Source organism: Molothrus aeneus, chromosome 18, assembly GCF_037042795.1.
Source record: "Molothrus aeneus isolate 106 chromosome 18, BPBGC_Maene_1.0, whole genome shotgun sequence".
Classification (NCBI taxonomy): Eukaryota; Metazoa; Chordata; class Aves; order Passeriformes; family Icteridae; genus Molothrus; species Molothrus aeneus.
Genome location: NC_089663.1, coordinates 6,902,053 through 6,916,899, shown reverse-complemented (window position 1 = coordinate 6,916,899; position 14,847 = coordinate 6,902,053). Strand labels below are relative to the sequence as shown.

The 14,847-nt window shown below is 40.4% G+C and overlaps 1 protein-coding gene across 7 annotated transcripts in view; it reads left to right on the top strand.

Moving 5' to 3' along the window:
• Nucleotides 1-14,847, top strand: part of ARVCF (ARVCF delta catenin family member) — a 246,468-nt gene that overhangs the window by 80,330 nt on the left and 151,291 nt on the right. For 5 of the 7 annotated variants that reach the window (XM_066562487.1, XM_066562489.1, XM_066562491.1 and 2 more), the window contains 2 exons: nt 2,093-2,159; nt 10,368-10,469. The gene's annotated coding sequence lies outside the window, so the exon portion shown is untranslated. Of the gene's footprint in view, nt 1-1,917; nt 2,000-2,092; nt 2,160-10,367; nt 10,470-14,847 lie in introns of those variants that run through there. The other 2 variants (XM_066562488.1, XM_066562490.1) reach the window with 2 other exon arrangements.

Below are 14,847 nucleotides of genomic sequence, written 5' to 3'. Positions count from 1 at the left end.
AGGTCTTTCTTCTGAAAATATTTATCTTAATTAGTTACTATAGCTAGAGAGTAATTGTCTGATGGCTTTTTTTCTTAGTCATTTGTTGGCTAGTAAACATAAAACCGCTCAGTCTTTAACAGTGCAACTGGGGTAATTAGTTACAAGTGAGAGATAACAAGCAATCTGAAAAGGCATTACAGGTTTTTCTCCACCTTTCCCATTTGAGAGCTGTAAGATACTTGATTAAAATTAGCAATAAAAGTATATCACTGGAGTGAAGCAGCATTTTTGTAATGAAACCCAGGTGTTTTATTAAATGTAATACCATCCAAGCTGGTGGGTTTTCCCCCTCTCCTGTGCACCACAGGTCGTGTTATCAAATGGGCAGCAACCGGGAGCTGAAAAGGGGACTTTGCAGGATGGCCATGAGCCTCAGCAAGCTGCAGGCTGCCCAGGGGTTGGGCTGAAGCTCTGAGCTGGCAGCAGCCACTACAAACCAGCCCTCAGCTTCCCTGCAGCTGCACTGTGCCCCTGTGAGTGCAGCATTGTCTGATCCAGGTGTTTGCCATAACCCACACAGCACATCAGGGACTGCCACTGCTTGACAAGTACCCTGCTCAAAGAGTAAAATGAAACATGTGGATTTCTGCTAAAAATACAAGAAGGTTTTTTTTGGTAATCAGCACTGAATTTCAGGCTGAACAGGTGTGATAATCACTAGAAGGTCACCAATAATACTGTGGGTATATATGAGAGTGCTGATATTTTATATATATATATATATTTTGGGATTATGTGAAGTAGCCAAATGCACTTTATTCTCAGGTTATATGATAAAAAAAGATTCAACAATCCCACAGCTGTACATGAATGCCATAGTAGGACTAGGTCTTACCCAGGACATCCCAAGCCTTAGGCAGCTTGTCTTCTTGACTCTGAATCAACAACAAAAATACAGGTGAAAAAGGAGGAAAGAAAAACCAAGGGAAGTATTTTTTCCAGTAGTTTTTGTCTGTGCCACGTGACACTAAATGTAAAGCATTATTTCTTTCTGACTTCATAAAATAAATAAAATTAGTTTACTTAGAGGAGATAAGTCGTATTCTTATGAGGCAAAAGCTAAAAGAAATTAGGCTTCAAAGAAGCTCTCTTCTTACATTAGAGATGTTGAATTTTCTTTTAGCACCTCTGTAGTTACAGTGAGTCTGCAGGATTGAAGTGCTTTTCCTTACTTACCACTCAGGTGTTTATTTAGTGCCATCCAGGCAAAGGAGGAGCAGTGAGAAAGGGACTCATGATGGAGCCATGTGTTGGTGGAAGGGCAGTGGCGTGTCTGGTTGTGGGGTAAACTTCACCTGAGTGAAACCCAGCAAGGCTGATCTGCAGGAATCAACTGCTTGAAATGTTCTTGCTCTCAGAAATAGAGTAGGAGAGTGGGAAGCCAAGACAAAGGATCCTGCTGGCTAACTTTGGGAAATTGCTAGGATAAGAATCTTTAATGGGAATGCTGCATGAAGCTCTAAAAAAAAAAAAAAAAAAAAAAAATTTTGAAAAGCATCGAGTTCTTTCTGGTGAATTTTCTGTCCTAATTTCTCCTGTTCTCTGCTGTTAGGAGAAAAAATGTCAGACAGGATGAGGTGTATCTGTGGAACCACAGTTGACATTTTTAGAACCACTAGATGGCATTTAGATCTGGATGACTGAAAATGCTCTGGTGTGTGCATATGAGGCAAACATTTTTTGCCTCTAAATCTAGGAATTAATGGGGAATTAAATATATATTTGATTAAATTTTAAATTTAGGAATGTGTGATTTATGCACATATGAGTGGCACTGGGACAGAAATCAGGAGGATCTTTTAATGGAGTTTACTTTGAATACTCCAATCTGTGGGATTTTCTTGGGATTTCAGGTGATGGTGGAAGAGATGCCAGATCTAATGCTTTTTTGTAAACCAGCATGACTCAGGAAGGGGAACCAAGGAGAGATACAAATAAAAGACTTCTACAGTATTATGTAAATGTTACCAGTTATTCAAAAATAATCCCCTCTTCTTATTTCCCCCAGATGGAATAAAAATCTTCGTTATTTTCTTTGTTTCTCTTACAGAGTTATTATCGAACCAAGGGAGAATTTCCATCTTAAAAGCCACTACAAGAAAGAAAGATTATAAAAGGTACTGTGTTTCTGCAGCTGAGTCTCTTGAGTGTCTTGGTATTATTTCAGTATGTGTGTTCTTAAATCACTATCCTTTTATTAAATTGTATTTACACCTCAGAAATTGCTTCATTTGCATGCTATTGAAGGCCAGCTAAAATTTGTGTAACATAGTGGTAGAATGGCTGAGGAGCAGAAAGAAGGGAATACCCCTGTGATATCCCTGAAAACCGGAGCTAGGACAGGACCATCATTCATTGTGGCCAGAGCAGAGGCAGTGTCAGGGGTAGAACACAAGTGCAGCTGAGGAAAACAGGGATGACAATTTTCTCTTTCCTGCCTTCTCTGATCCATCTCTCCCTTTTCCTATTACCATGGAAATACTCATTCAGCTTCTTTCTCACAGAGCAGGGGATGCCTCTCAACTGTGGGACTTCTTCCTGTGGGCAGTAAGGGTGAGGCTCTCAGGATGTCTTTTCCTCTCTCCATGCCCTCCCTGCCAGCTATATCTTATCTGCAATCCAAAGCCAATCCTCTGCTCTCTGAGAGGATGACCATAAGCATTTTCAGCTGCTCTGAATTCACCTCAATACTTTGCTGTGTCTGTTTTAAATCTGGGGACTTGAAAGTGAATAATGGGATTAAATATTAAAGTACTCTTGTTTGTTTTCCTGAAATATTGCTCCCTTCTGTGTACTGCTTTGTTTTTCTCAGTGTAGGTAGATTAGAGTTTTAGCCAAGCATTCCTCGAAAATAATCCTCTGAATAACACATATCATGTTACTGATTTTTATAAAGTTTTTTCCATTTTCATTTGATTGTTTTTAGATTAAACATATATGTCAAACCAAAAAGTTTTATTGAAAATAAATAGCTCATTTAAAGTTTCAAAGCTGTTTGGAGGAAAGATTCTCAGCAGAGTTTACATTGTATTTACTGTCTGAATTGTTTGGGACTTACCTCTGTTACTTTCATAGTTTTAATGAAATGAGTTAGAAGTGTTTATTATAGCTGAAATGCATTCCTGTTTACACAGTGCAGGATTTTAATTTTAATATAATAGAGGGAATTTGTTTGAAACATTTGAAGTGGTTAGAAAGTTAAAGCAAAATTGTTATTTTTCCCACTCAGCAGTTATCAGCAGGATGGTTATTAAAAAGGGATGTTTGAATAGAAAGTTGTTTCTTGAAGCAGATCTTCAGTGATTTGGAAGAAATATTTCTGCTTCCAAATAACTGTAATTAGGCACTAGTGATAAGTTTGTTCCTGGAAATAGGAAATATTCTTGGTGAGGTATATAAACTACAGAAAGCATTAAGATTTAGTCAAAGATAAAAATGCAGGATAGGTTTGGAAAGGGTGAGATCAGAGTCTAACTGTAGCTATCAGGAAGAAAACAACTTCTCCAGAAGACCATTGGTACTGACCCCCTAAATCCAATATTTTTCCCAATTCCTGCTGATTTTCAGGTCAGGGTCAGCCTCAGCAGAAGATGTGATTTAGATGTGGTAGTTGACCAGTCGAAATGGAGCTGTATGAGCAGGGCAGATTCAGAACAGGTTTCCCTTGCAGGGAAGGGGGGATGTGGAGAAGGGGGATCCCTGGAGCTCTGGGATGGGGTTGGTGTTGGCAGCCCAAAGGGGATCCCTGGAGCTCTGGGATGGTGTTGGTGTTGGCAGCCCAAAGGGGATCCCTGGAGCTCTGGGATGGGGTTGGTGTTGGCAGCCCAAAGGGGATCCCTGGAGCTCTGGGATGGTGTTGGTGTTGGCAGCCCAAAGGGGATCCCTGGAGCTCTGGGATGGTGTTGGTGTTGGCAGCCCAAAGGGGATCCCTGGAGCTCTGGGATGGGGTTGGTGTTGGCAGCCCAAAGGGGATCCCTGGAGCTCTGGGATGGTGTTGGTGTTGCCAGCCCAGGGCTGTGGTGACCCGTGCCAGGCTCTCAGCACCTGCAGGGCAGCCTGGACACCACGTCCCAGTGCTCTGCTGGCAGCCCAAGTGCTTCCATTTTGATAGAACCACAAACCAGTGAATAAAAAGCTCTTGTAATAAAGATACAAATCTTAGCCTTGGAAACTGATACTTGCAGTTTTGCTCAGAGTGTGGCTGTAACACTGGCAGTGTGAGCCCAGCACGGCCTTTGCGTTGTGTGCGAGGGAAGATCTGAACAAGTAAAGAACCCTGGAGTCTGGACTAATCAATGGGGTTACTGTGGCATCTTGATACACCCAGGGATGTGAACCAGGCATGTCCTGAGTACTGTTCTCTGAGGGCTGCTTTGGCTGTCAGTTTAACCCCACAGAAGCCAAGATGCTTGGCTAATAGAGTAGGAAATGCTTCTCAGGGATAAGGGTTTCTGCCTTGAAAATTCAGCAACACCTTGCACCTGGAAACAGGGGAGTTGAACTGGCAGTTGTGGCAATGCTTCTGCTCCTCAACCAGGCAGCACCTCTGGAGCAGCACCTTTTTGCAGTGTGTAACAAAGACTGTTCTGTTGAGAGAGGTTACATGCTAAAATCCATCATATATGAAATGATGACTTTCTCCAAGACTTTCATTAAAATGTATCTGTTTTTCCTGTCTTTATGTTTATGCATGAACTGAATGATTATTCAAGACAGCAGATGAGTTAAATACTTTTATTTTGCTCAGAAATTATTTATTAGTTCTCAAATGCATGTTTGCCTTGTAATACTAAAAAGCTGTGGTGTTAATCAGCACATACTTGGATTGCATCCTAAACTTACAAGGGTAAAATGAACTTGGATTGCATTTTAAATTTACAGATGCTGAAACAGTGAAGTGTGTGCTCTGCACATGCCATTGCAGAAAGCAGATCAACAGTTTTGGTCTAAACAGAGTAGATTTACTTAGTGCCTCAGGCTTCCAAACCTACCTTGGTGAAAAAAAATCCTGGATTTAGAATGACACAGATGTTACTGGAGAGAATTAAAGCTAGTGGGCCTTATTCTGTTTCTTCTGTCTTTGTATTGCTTTAATCTCTTCATTGATACTGTTCCTGGTTTAAAGCAGCATAAGGTGGAAATCTGATTGTTTTTAATGAGAGAGGTTGAAATATGGGAGAGTAATGCAGTAAGATTGGTTGGTAAGCAGCTAATGAAATTATTTTGATTTACTGGCTTCAAGAATTATACATGAACATTGCCATTATGTTCTTTCCTGTTTATGCTGATGTTTTCAGATCCCTGGTGGAGCAATAGAGCAGCCACACAATCCTCTAGATGTGGTTGTGAGTGGAAAACAATACCCATGTTCTGGAAAACAGCTGAAGGGTTTTGGTTTTGGTTCTGTTTTCCTCCTGAAAGCAGGTGAAAACCACAGGGAAGAGGCTCACTCTGAACACTTCAGACCTGTGAATTTTTTTCCTAGCAGTGCCAGTTTATTTATTGTATGAAATGCTTTGGGAGATACTAAATATTTGATTCAGATGAGTTAAAGAAACTGTTTCTATTTGATGCACTTAATTTGCATTAATCTTAAAAGTAGTAATTGGAAATGCCCTCATAAACCCTGAGACTGGAGCCTTAGAATTAAAAAGCATTTGTTATTACCCAGGAATGTAGCTGTGCAGTTTTATTGGCCTTTCTTCTACTGTAATCTATGGATCTCATTTAGCTGCATGCAGCCCTGTTCTTCTGAAACATAAAAGGAAGGAAATCTCTCAATAGCCTGAAATCAAATTATCTCTCTGTGTTAATCTACATGTAAGGCATCCAAGCCCACTTCTTTAAAAGAAAATAGTTTTACTGATAAGCAGAGCTAGACTGTATTCTTTGAATACTAGAATTAAGTGGATTTTTTTGTCTGCAGAGTGCTATTTATAGCATCAATTAACTCCTCATGGTTGGGATAAGTCATTTGACACATCTGTTGCTGAGCTTAAACACTCACTGTTCTGTGGGGCCACAGTTGGATTTTTTCCTCTCAAAACGTATATTGAAAGGACAATTTTCTGCCCGATGGCTCTTGGGTTGAATATGCTGCCCAGACAGGCTGCCTGATGCCTTTGGGGGCATTTGCAGTGGGTGGAGCTGTTGGGCTGCCTGACTGCAGAGCTGGCCTCAGCTTTGTTGCTTGCCTTTTTGTTATTTATCTGCTTGATGATAGCACAATAGTATCTTTTATGAAAGAGTTATCCTGAGCTTCTGCAGGATTTTCCAGCATCGCTGTAATGTTTCAGTTACTCTGTTTCACCTGTGACAAACTGGCCTGGCTTTGGGAGCTGCTGCTGGCCCCACTGACTCCTCTTCCTGTATTTTGATTTAATACTCCTAAATACAGGGCTGTGCTCTGCTGTGGTTCCCCACACAGAGCCAGTTTCAGTCACATTCCTGGCAGTAGCCTTTCTCTTAAAATGGAAGCCCTTTTGCCAAAACTCCAAACACCTGAGAGACAAGAAAAATAAAGATTCTTGTATATTGTTAAGTGAAATCTTGTAACTGTTCTGTGGAAGTAACTGCATGAGGCTATAACAGTGCCTTTATGTGTTTGGCTTATTTGCAGCCAGATTGGATTGGATATTAATGAAGCCAAGTTTTAAAATACATGGGAAAGAAGGACAGACTGGAGTTAGGAACTGTGCTGCTTTTGATCTTTATCCTTTTCTCTTTCTCATTGAAATAGCCCTGTTCTGAGAAGAGATGTATTGATTTTGGGTGGCTCTGCTTGCAAGGAAGGCTCTGGAGTAAGGAAGTCATTTCTGTTGAAAATGTTACAGGCTCCATGGTTAATTGAAGGCCTGATTCTATTTAACAGTCACACAGGCTGTTGGAGGGGTTTTCCTTTGCTGCTGGGAAGACATTATTCCAGTGAAATAGTTGTGAAATAGATTGTCTGTTGTTTCTGCTCAGAGTGATCAGTGGCTGAAGGTTCTGCTGATGTGGGTTAGGATCAGACTGGGGTCAGAGGAAGTGGGGGACATGGAGCTGCTGCTGAAGGCAGCTGTGAGAATACTTGGAAGCCTGGATATCCACAACTCAGAAAGGGACCACAAAGTGCAATCCATTTTTAAGCAGAGCTGCTTATTGATTTCAGTGGGGGAGACCTTTGAAAAATCAATGGCACGCAGCAGCTTTAGTATGCAAGGACATGTGTTCTGGGCTGGTAAAGTGATCGGCCTGTGAACTAATCAGCCTGATAGCAATCATGTCTGGCAAGTTCCAAGGCAGAAGGAAAGGTGTCAGAGCCTTGAGATGCAGCAAATTTGCTATTCATATTCCAAGAGAGATTGCAAAGTATGATCTTGTTCATTCTAGCTTTGACTTTCAAATTGCATTTTATTTCTATAGAAAACCAAAAGCTACAAAAGGAAATATAAAAAGTTTTTGGCAATATGTAAACATGGACCTGATTATTATGAGGTGTACTGTTAAACAAATAGGATTGCTGAAGTAATCAAAATATTCTGATTTTTTCCATGAGAAACCATCTCTGCCTTGTTCAGTCTTTCAGTATTTATAAGATTATTACAAAAACTATTCCACCTGGACACTCGTTTGGAAATATTTGGGGAGTGTTTGTTTACACAGGGAATTTACAGTGCACAGTGTGAATTTATAGACCATCACATACCCCATTAAACCTTAGTGTGGACACTTAGTAGGTGTGAAGTAATATGCTGCCATTTTGCTGTGCTGCTTTATGCTTAATTAACACAAACACTGATCTCTGAAGAAGTGTGGGATAATGAGTGCTGGGGTGGAGGAGTTCAGCTTATTCAGTGTGGACAAGTCCTTAGGTCCCAGAGAGCAAGAGCTCTGCTTCAGAAAAGTGTTCTTTGCTCTTCTGGTCTATAAATGACAAATTTTAGAAAGAAATTGATTTTTTTTACATTGGGTAAAAGTAACCATAGGCTAAAGCATTTACTATAAAAATTGCCCTTGTAAAAATATTTCAGTTTCAATTTTAGAGCATTAAACTGAATTATTTATGCTATTATATATATGCAATTGTGAGAAGATGTTCTGTATTTCCATAATTTTTTTCTTTTCCATTTGGAAGAATATAGCAGTTGAAATTTACCTTACTGGGGAAAGAGTGTAATTAAATCTATGTAGACACACTGTATCAGCAAGCCCTGAAAATGCTGCATGAAATTTTGGAATGAAAACCTGAAAAACTCTGGTAGCAACGTGCTGAAGTGAGGAATCTTTATCAAAGGGAAGCTGTAGAAGAAGACTGGTCATCATTTAAACATGTAGTGATTAATATATAGAGATTGAATTAGATACAAGAAAATTTTGTGGTTTTTTTTTTTTTCCTGAGAACTGTATCTTTCTGAGGTACTACAGTGTCATTTCAGTGCTTTTAACTAAAAGGCTAATTAAATTACTCCTTTTTAAATGGACTGGGAACCATTTTGGTAAGATTGGAGATCCTATGGTGCTATTGACCAGAGCCAGTTCTGTAGTGAGTTAAGTCTTAAAACTGTATTGCCTTTACAAGCATATGTTTGGATGCTTTTGTTGATGTTGCTTAAGCCAGTTCATAGTATGATAATCTGTAAATTTATTTGCAGGATTTATTTATTTATTTATATAGAAATATTCCTGCTGGATGATCAGATGGAATTTCTTAGTTATGTAAAAGCTCAAATATTCCACATTGACATTTTTTTCTGGAGTAATGGGAGTGGGGAGCTGCAGCATCCATTGCAATGTCCTTAAGATGCAGAATTCCTTCTCAAGGAGTTCTCCTGTTACCATTTCCACTGCCCTCGCTCATTCCCTGGTTTAAACCTTGTTTCACAGACTGCCTCTGTCCAAAGGAACACAAAAACCCTGACCAGCTTTTTTGTTGTTACTTTTGACAGCAGCACAGCGTGTCTGTCTGTGCCTACCAGAGAACTATATTGAAATAGCTTTCTTTGTGAACTCCTCATTGCTATTCATTGGTGGAGGTTGTCACGTAAGGGTCAAATTAGAGCTCAGTCAACCACAGCAGCGAGGGGACCCAGGCTCAAGACAGATTTCAGCATAAGGTCTGAGAAGCAGTTTATCAGGAATGTGTTACATGTATTTTATTTATATATATATATATCTCCAAAGTGTTATTCTTTTCTCTCTAGAAACTCAGTTATATTTAATTTACTCTCTCTGGTCATTTACTTGAGAATTAGTCTTTCTTTCACTCTGCCTCCTGACTTACATCTTTGGGCATATCTATGCACAGTTTTGTTACAGCTATTTAATTTTTGAGCGTAGAATTTTCTTCTGTTAGTTTAAGAAAAAATAAGATTTCTGGCATGATGGTTCTGTGCCCTTTGAGGTTGGATCCATGCAAAGAAAGGATCATATTTCTGGTAATTTGGCTGAAACACAAGAAATTGTGTTTATGCTGGCTTCTGGAAGGCAGACTATACCTGGTCAAGCAAAAAAATCTGCCAGGGCAACATTCCTCTCTGAAAATGTTCTAAAACATTTGAACCAGCAGAGTGAGCTTGTACTGGCTCTTCATTTTGTGCCATGTGGTTGCAGTATTTTTGATGTGGTAGCTTAAGACTGGCAGTGCTGCCTCACAGAACCATGTCTTCACCAAATGGGTTCTGTTCATTCTCCAGCAAAAACAGGGACTAAATTGGCAGCTGCTGACCCAGAGAAGTTTCAGTGATAGATGTTTTAAGACTAAAAAAATCAGGGATTTACTGAGCTACACAGATGACCTGATATTCCAAGAGCTTCTTTTGCTTTGGTTTCATACAGGATCAGGAAGGATCACATACAGACAGAGAGAACAAGCTATTGTGCATCTTTTAGAAATTAACGTCCCATCTCTAACAGGGATGGCTTGTATATCTGACAGGGGCCTAAAGTTGTGTGCCCAAATAACAGCTCTCATTTCTGACAGCATCCTGTTAGGTCTCTGTGTTTTAAATTGCCTGGCTACAATATCCAGCTTTGCAATATTCCATTATCCTCCTTCCAGTCTAGAGTTTTCCCTGATTTAGGACATTAACTGTAAATCTCATAGGAACATGCAAGTATTGATCACTGACAGCAAATTAAGATTAATCAGGGTGGGTTTTTTTTTTTTTTCCTTAGGAGTCTCAGGATTGGCTTCTCTGAATATTATTTCTTTGACTGCAAGTTAGGAGGAAAACAGTGCAATAAATAATTTCTACAACACAGTGAGAACCTGGGAGCTGACTATGTGTAAAGGGGGCTGTAATACCTTATTAACTAACTCTGTCTCTCTTTCCTCTCTCTTGTAGCTGATTCTTCTTGAGGCTGCTCTCCTGCTTTGTCTGTCCTGTTCTGTTCTTAGTGGGTGATGTCCCAGCAGCTCTAACCCTCAGACTTCAGTACCTCTCTAGGTGTGTATGGCTCAGTTTTCTCTGCATGCTTTCTGGTGTCGCATGGGGGGCAACACTCATGTTATGCTGCTCATCTCTCGTGGCACTTGAGGCTGAGAATGTCATTAGCATGTGTTATGCTTCAGTTCCATGGATTGTTTAAGCCCCATTTTGCTTTTATTCTGCTGGTTTTCTTCCCTGGAGAAGCACAAAGCTGCTGTTTCCATGCACACTCACAGGCCTTCGTGTTTGCTCCTACAGCTGAGCAGCTCTATGAACGAGCTTCTTGATACTCATGGAAACATCTCTTGCCAGCAGGACTGACAGACTTGGACTGGTCTTGGATAGAGCAGTAGTGGGGCAGCTGAGTTCAGCATCCAGATGAGAGAGATGCCTGTGAGCCTCTTCCCCTGCAGCTGAGAGCAGCCTGTGCCGTGTTGTGCCGCTGGCAGAGGACACTGTGCTCTCCAAAGGCAGCTCGCTCACAGACCCCATCTCCTTAGGAACACACAGCACTTTGAAGTGCAGGGGGATTTGAGGTTCCCCATGACTGTTAGGATTCAGGTGCCCAAATCTCACAGAACTTGACCCCTCTTAATCTGAAGGGCTCTTCAAAAACTCTTGACTGTCAGTTATATCCTATAATAGCAAAATTAGCATGCAGAGTTGACTCATGTTTTTTGTGGAGCACCAATGACCCTTGGAGTCTTGGCAGTGTTTCCAAGAGCCTCAGACTCGGGTGTGAGCTGGGGTATTAGCAATGAGCAGGATCCCTGTTTTGGCCCTTACACTGGGGTGATTTTCATCCTGGGTGAGCACTGAGGCTGTACTGACTTTCAGAAGGGGCCTTTTGATGCATTAGTGGAACAGTCAGAATAAACACCTCCTCTGATGCATTAGTGGAACAGTCAGAATAAACACCTCCTCTGATGCATTAGTGGAACAGTCAGAATAAACACCTCCTCTTTGCTCTAACTCCAGTGCAGCACTAATGTATTTAGAGTCACGTAGGCAGGACAGAGAGATTTGCTGCTGTCAGCGTAGCCTTTGATACTCTGTAGGCAACTGTTTGCTGTCTTTAGAAGTGCAGCCTAAGGAATAATTTTTACCTGGCTGCTCTGGGTCTAATATTTTCATTTATTGATACCCTTTTCAATGCACTTTAATTTATTTACGAATGGTAGCAAATTGCAAGTGGCAACCTGAGTAACTGACTCCTGAGTCAGTACTTTTATTTTTCTCCTCCAGTCTAGACTGCTGATAATGTAAATTGTTGAAACTCTGGGTTAATAATTAGGGGTGCAATCAACAGCAAGCAAGTATTTATCTGCTAATAAAACATTTGAAATGCAGAAGTCTGTCTTTGTCCAACAATACTTAAAAGGCAGTTATTGGTCCTACTGCTGTTTCTGCATAGCAATTAGGAATTTTGTGGTCACTAATTGTGCATCTGAAAATTTATACAGTTTATTTTCTGCCCGTGTTTTTCTTTGCAAAGAGAAAAGAAGCATAGTATTTATGGTTATAATGAGGTTAACATAATACTTCCTGCAGGGAGATCTCTCTAAAGATTTGTACCATTTATAGAACCCAAATTTTCTAGGTTTTCTCATGTGTGGCATCAAGGGCTTATATCTCATTAAGGATTTTCTGAACAGGATCTTAGTCACATTATCAAAATGTGACTTGAAAGTTATATACCAGCTCAGTCATCAACTTGATTTTTATTATTAAAGCTGTAACTGCTTCTGAAGAGGGACTTCTTTATTTTTCTTGCATTGTTGCTAATTCTTTTCCTTAGAACAGAAACTTGCATTATATGTTCTACAAGAAACCTGTTTTAAATTTAGTTACTGTCGATACCATCTTGTCATCTTCTTTCCCCTACTGGATTTACTTTTTGAAATCAGTCCACAGACATACCCAGCCTGTGGGACCCCCAAAAGATGACTTTTGTGTCATATCATGATTGCATGTGAGAAAGAGCAGTTTTAGCTGCAGACAGTTCCTGAAAGCTGGGCCCCTGTGAGGAGCTGAATTCCTGCTCTGCAGCACCTCAAAGGAGCCTGTCTGCATTTGTTAATCCTGACTGATCCAGACTCTTCTTGAGCCTGAAATATCCCCTGTGAGGTCTGTGGCAGCCAGGCTGTTGGTCTGCTCTAGCATGAGGGCAGTGATGATCAGTAACCCAGGGGTTGTCTTTAGGAATGTATGGCTAGAAATGCCACCCCCACCTCCAGGGATATTTCTTCCAAAATCTGACTTGTGCCCAGGTCTTTGCAGTCCCACTCTTTCACACTCCAAGGAGTCTGTGAGCATGCCTGCAATTCCTGGGAGTAGTGACAACAAACAGAGCTGTCTCCATCTGTGGAAAAGCAGGGAGGCACAAAAGCAGAAATGTGGAACTTGGCTGCACACAAGCCAGCTGAGGTCCAGAAAGTCTGGCTCTGTTCATGTCTAGCTGTGCCGGGGCTAAATCATGCTGAGATAGAGCAGGTGAGTCTTCCTGTGACTTCCCATGAATCATACTATCCTTTTAGAGGGTTGTGATTCCCCTTTGCAGAAACCAATGTACTCTCTGAAGGTTTTATAGACTTTTAATAATCTATTGGAAGGTCTCAGAAGTTGGCAGTTTGATCTGTGTTTGATTAGTCTGTGACATCTGGAAAACCCTTTGGTGGTTTTTGGTTTTCTTTCAGAATTTCAATAAAAGTTAAATCAATGCATAAATGACAAAACTCACTTCTGCCTACTGGTCTGCAAACATGAAAGGCTCAAGTGATGGTTATAAGTAAACATCATGAGATTAATACATGATAATCCTTACACTGTTCCTAACATGATTTTATATTACTCTGATTCCTTTCAACAGCAACTGTCTTAAGAGTTAACAATGAACACAGAGCTACTGGCAGGTTATTCCCCATGAAATCGGGGTGCATGTCATTGGATTTGGGTCTGTCACTCCTGCCCCAGTGTCTTTTTGGCCTGTTGGGTGATTTCAGCCATATTTGACAAAAGCAAGGAGACCTTGAGCCTGCTTAGGAGTCCCCAACAAACTGTGTAAAAACATGCAGCTTAATCACTACTAATACTCCTCTCTGGGACATAACAGTGTTATGACCACATTATTATGAGCTACCAAAGAATCTGCACAGGAGAGACTCCTGATAAATGTAAGAGTCATGGAAAATGGATCAGTCAAGAGTGTGCATCATCTAAAGGCACTGAATGATGAATTGGGAAGCATCAGGAAGCAGGGAACTATCTGTGCTCATGGAAATCCTCGCTGATAGATGGAAAACAAAGAATCTTTGGCAGCAAATCAAGGGACAATTTCTCAGCGCTTAAGTCTCAGCACAGAACATGAACAGTTCTTGAATTACAGGAGCCTGAGACAGTTCTGCCTCTGCTTGTCTCAGAGGTGCTTTAAGTAGTTTGGTAGCAAAGGAGTTACTTGTTTAACTTTGATGAAGGATTCTGTTGAGGCCATAATTTATGTTTATATTATATTGCTGATTTCATACTCCTAGTAAAACGTTTTAAGTGGTGTTCAGGTCACAGATCTGTGGAATCAATGGGGAGTTTTACTGCATGTACCATACAGGTGAAGACAGGGTTTATAAATGGGTTGTTTCATTACCCTGCTAGAGAAGACATAAGGCAGAAGTTCTAACCCACCTAGCTGATTTCTGAGTTCCTTTTTCTGCATTGAAAGACAAGCAGTCCTGTGTGTTTTCCATGGAAGATGTTTGCTTTTTCATTTGCATTATTAGCAAACGGCTGCATGAAGGACTGTTTCGTTGACTGAAATCATCAAGCATTTCAACTGCAATTGCACACTCTGCATTTAAAAATCTTTTCCATGTTACAGTGTGCTGCTATAATTTAAATATGAAAGCTAATTTCAGCTACTGTCTGTTAAGTTTGGGGGGGGGGTGTGGAAAAAATAGACACAACTGTTTTCTTCTACCATGAAGTTTCTGTCCTTAAAAATGTTAAACTTCTCACTTATGCTGTTAAAGACAAAAATTCCAGGTGTCTGTAGTGAGAATGTTCCTCATTCCCTCTACAGCCATATCTTTTTTTATGTATTTCTTTTAAGTACATTATTATTTGCACAGTGAAATTAGCTCTGCAAGAGGGATGAAAACCCTTGTCAGAGCAGTTTTAGCAAAACGATCAAAGGAATTAAATACAAATTCTCTCAAAGGTGAGCTTTTTTTTTTTTCTTTTTTGAACAGGGAAGTCTTAGATTAATTGCTTTTAATTTAAAATCAGATCAATGGATGGAAAGATGGATGCTTTTCAAAGAGCACTGCAGTTTGCTGCTTAGAGTGGTCAGTATTTTAGCAAGGTGACTAACGATATGCATTTTTATCTTTAACCTCTGACCCGT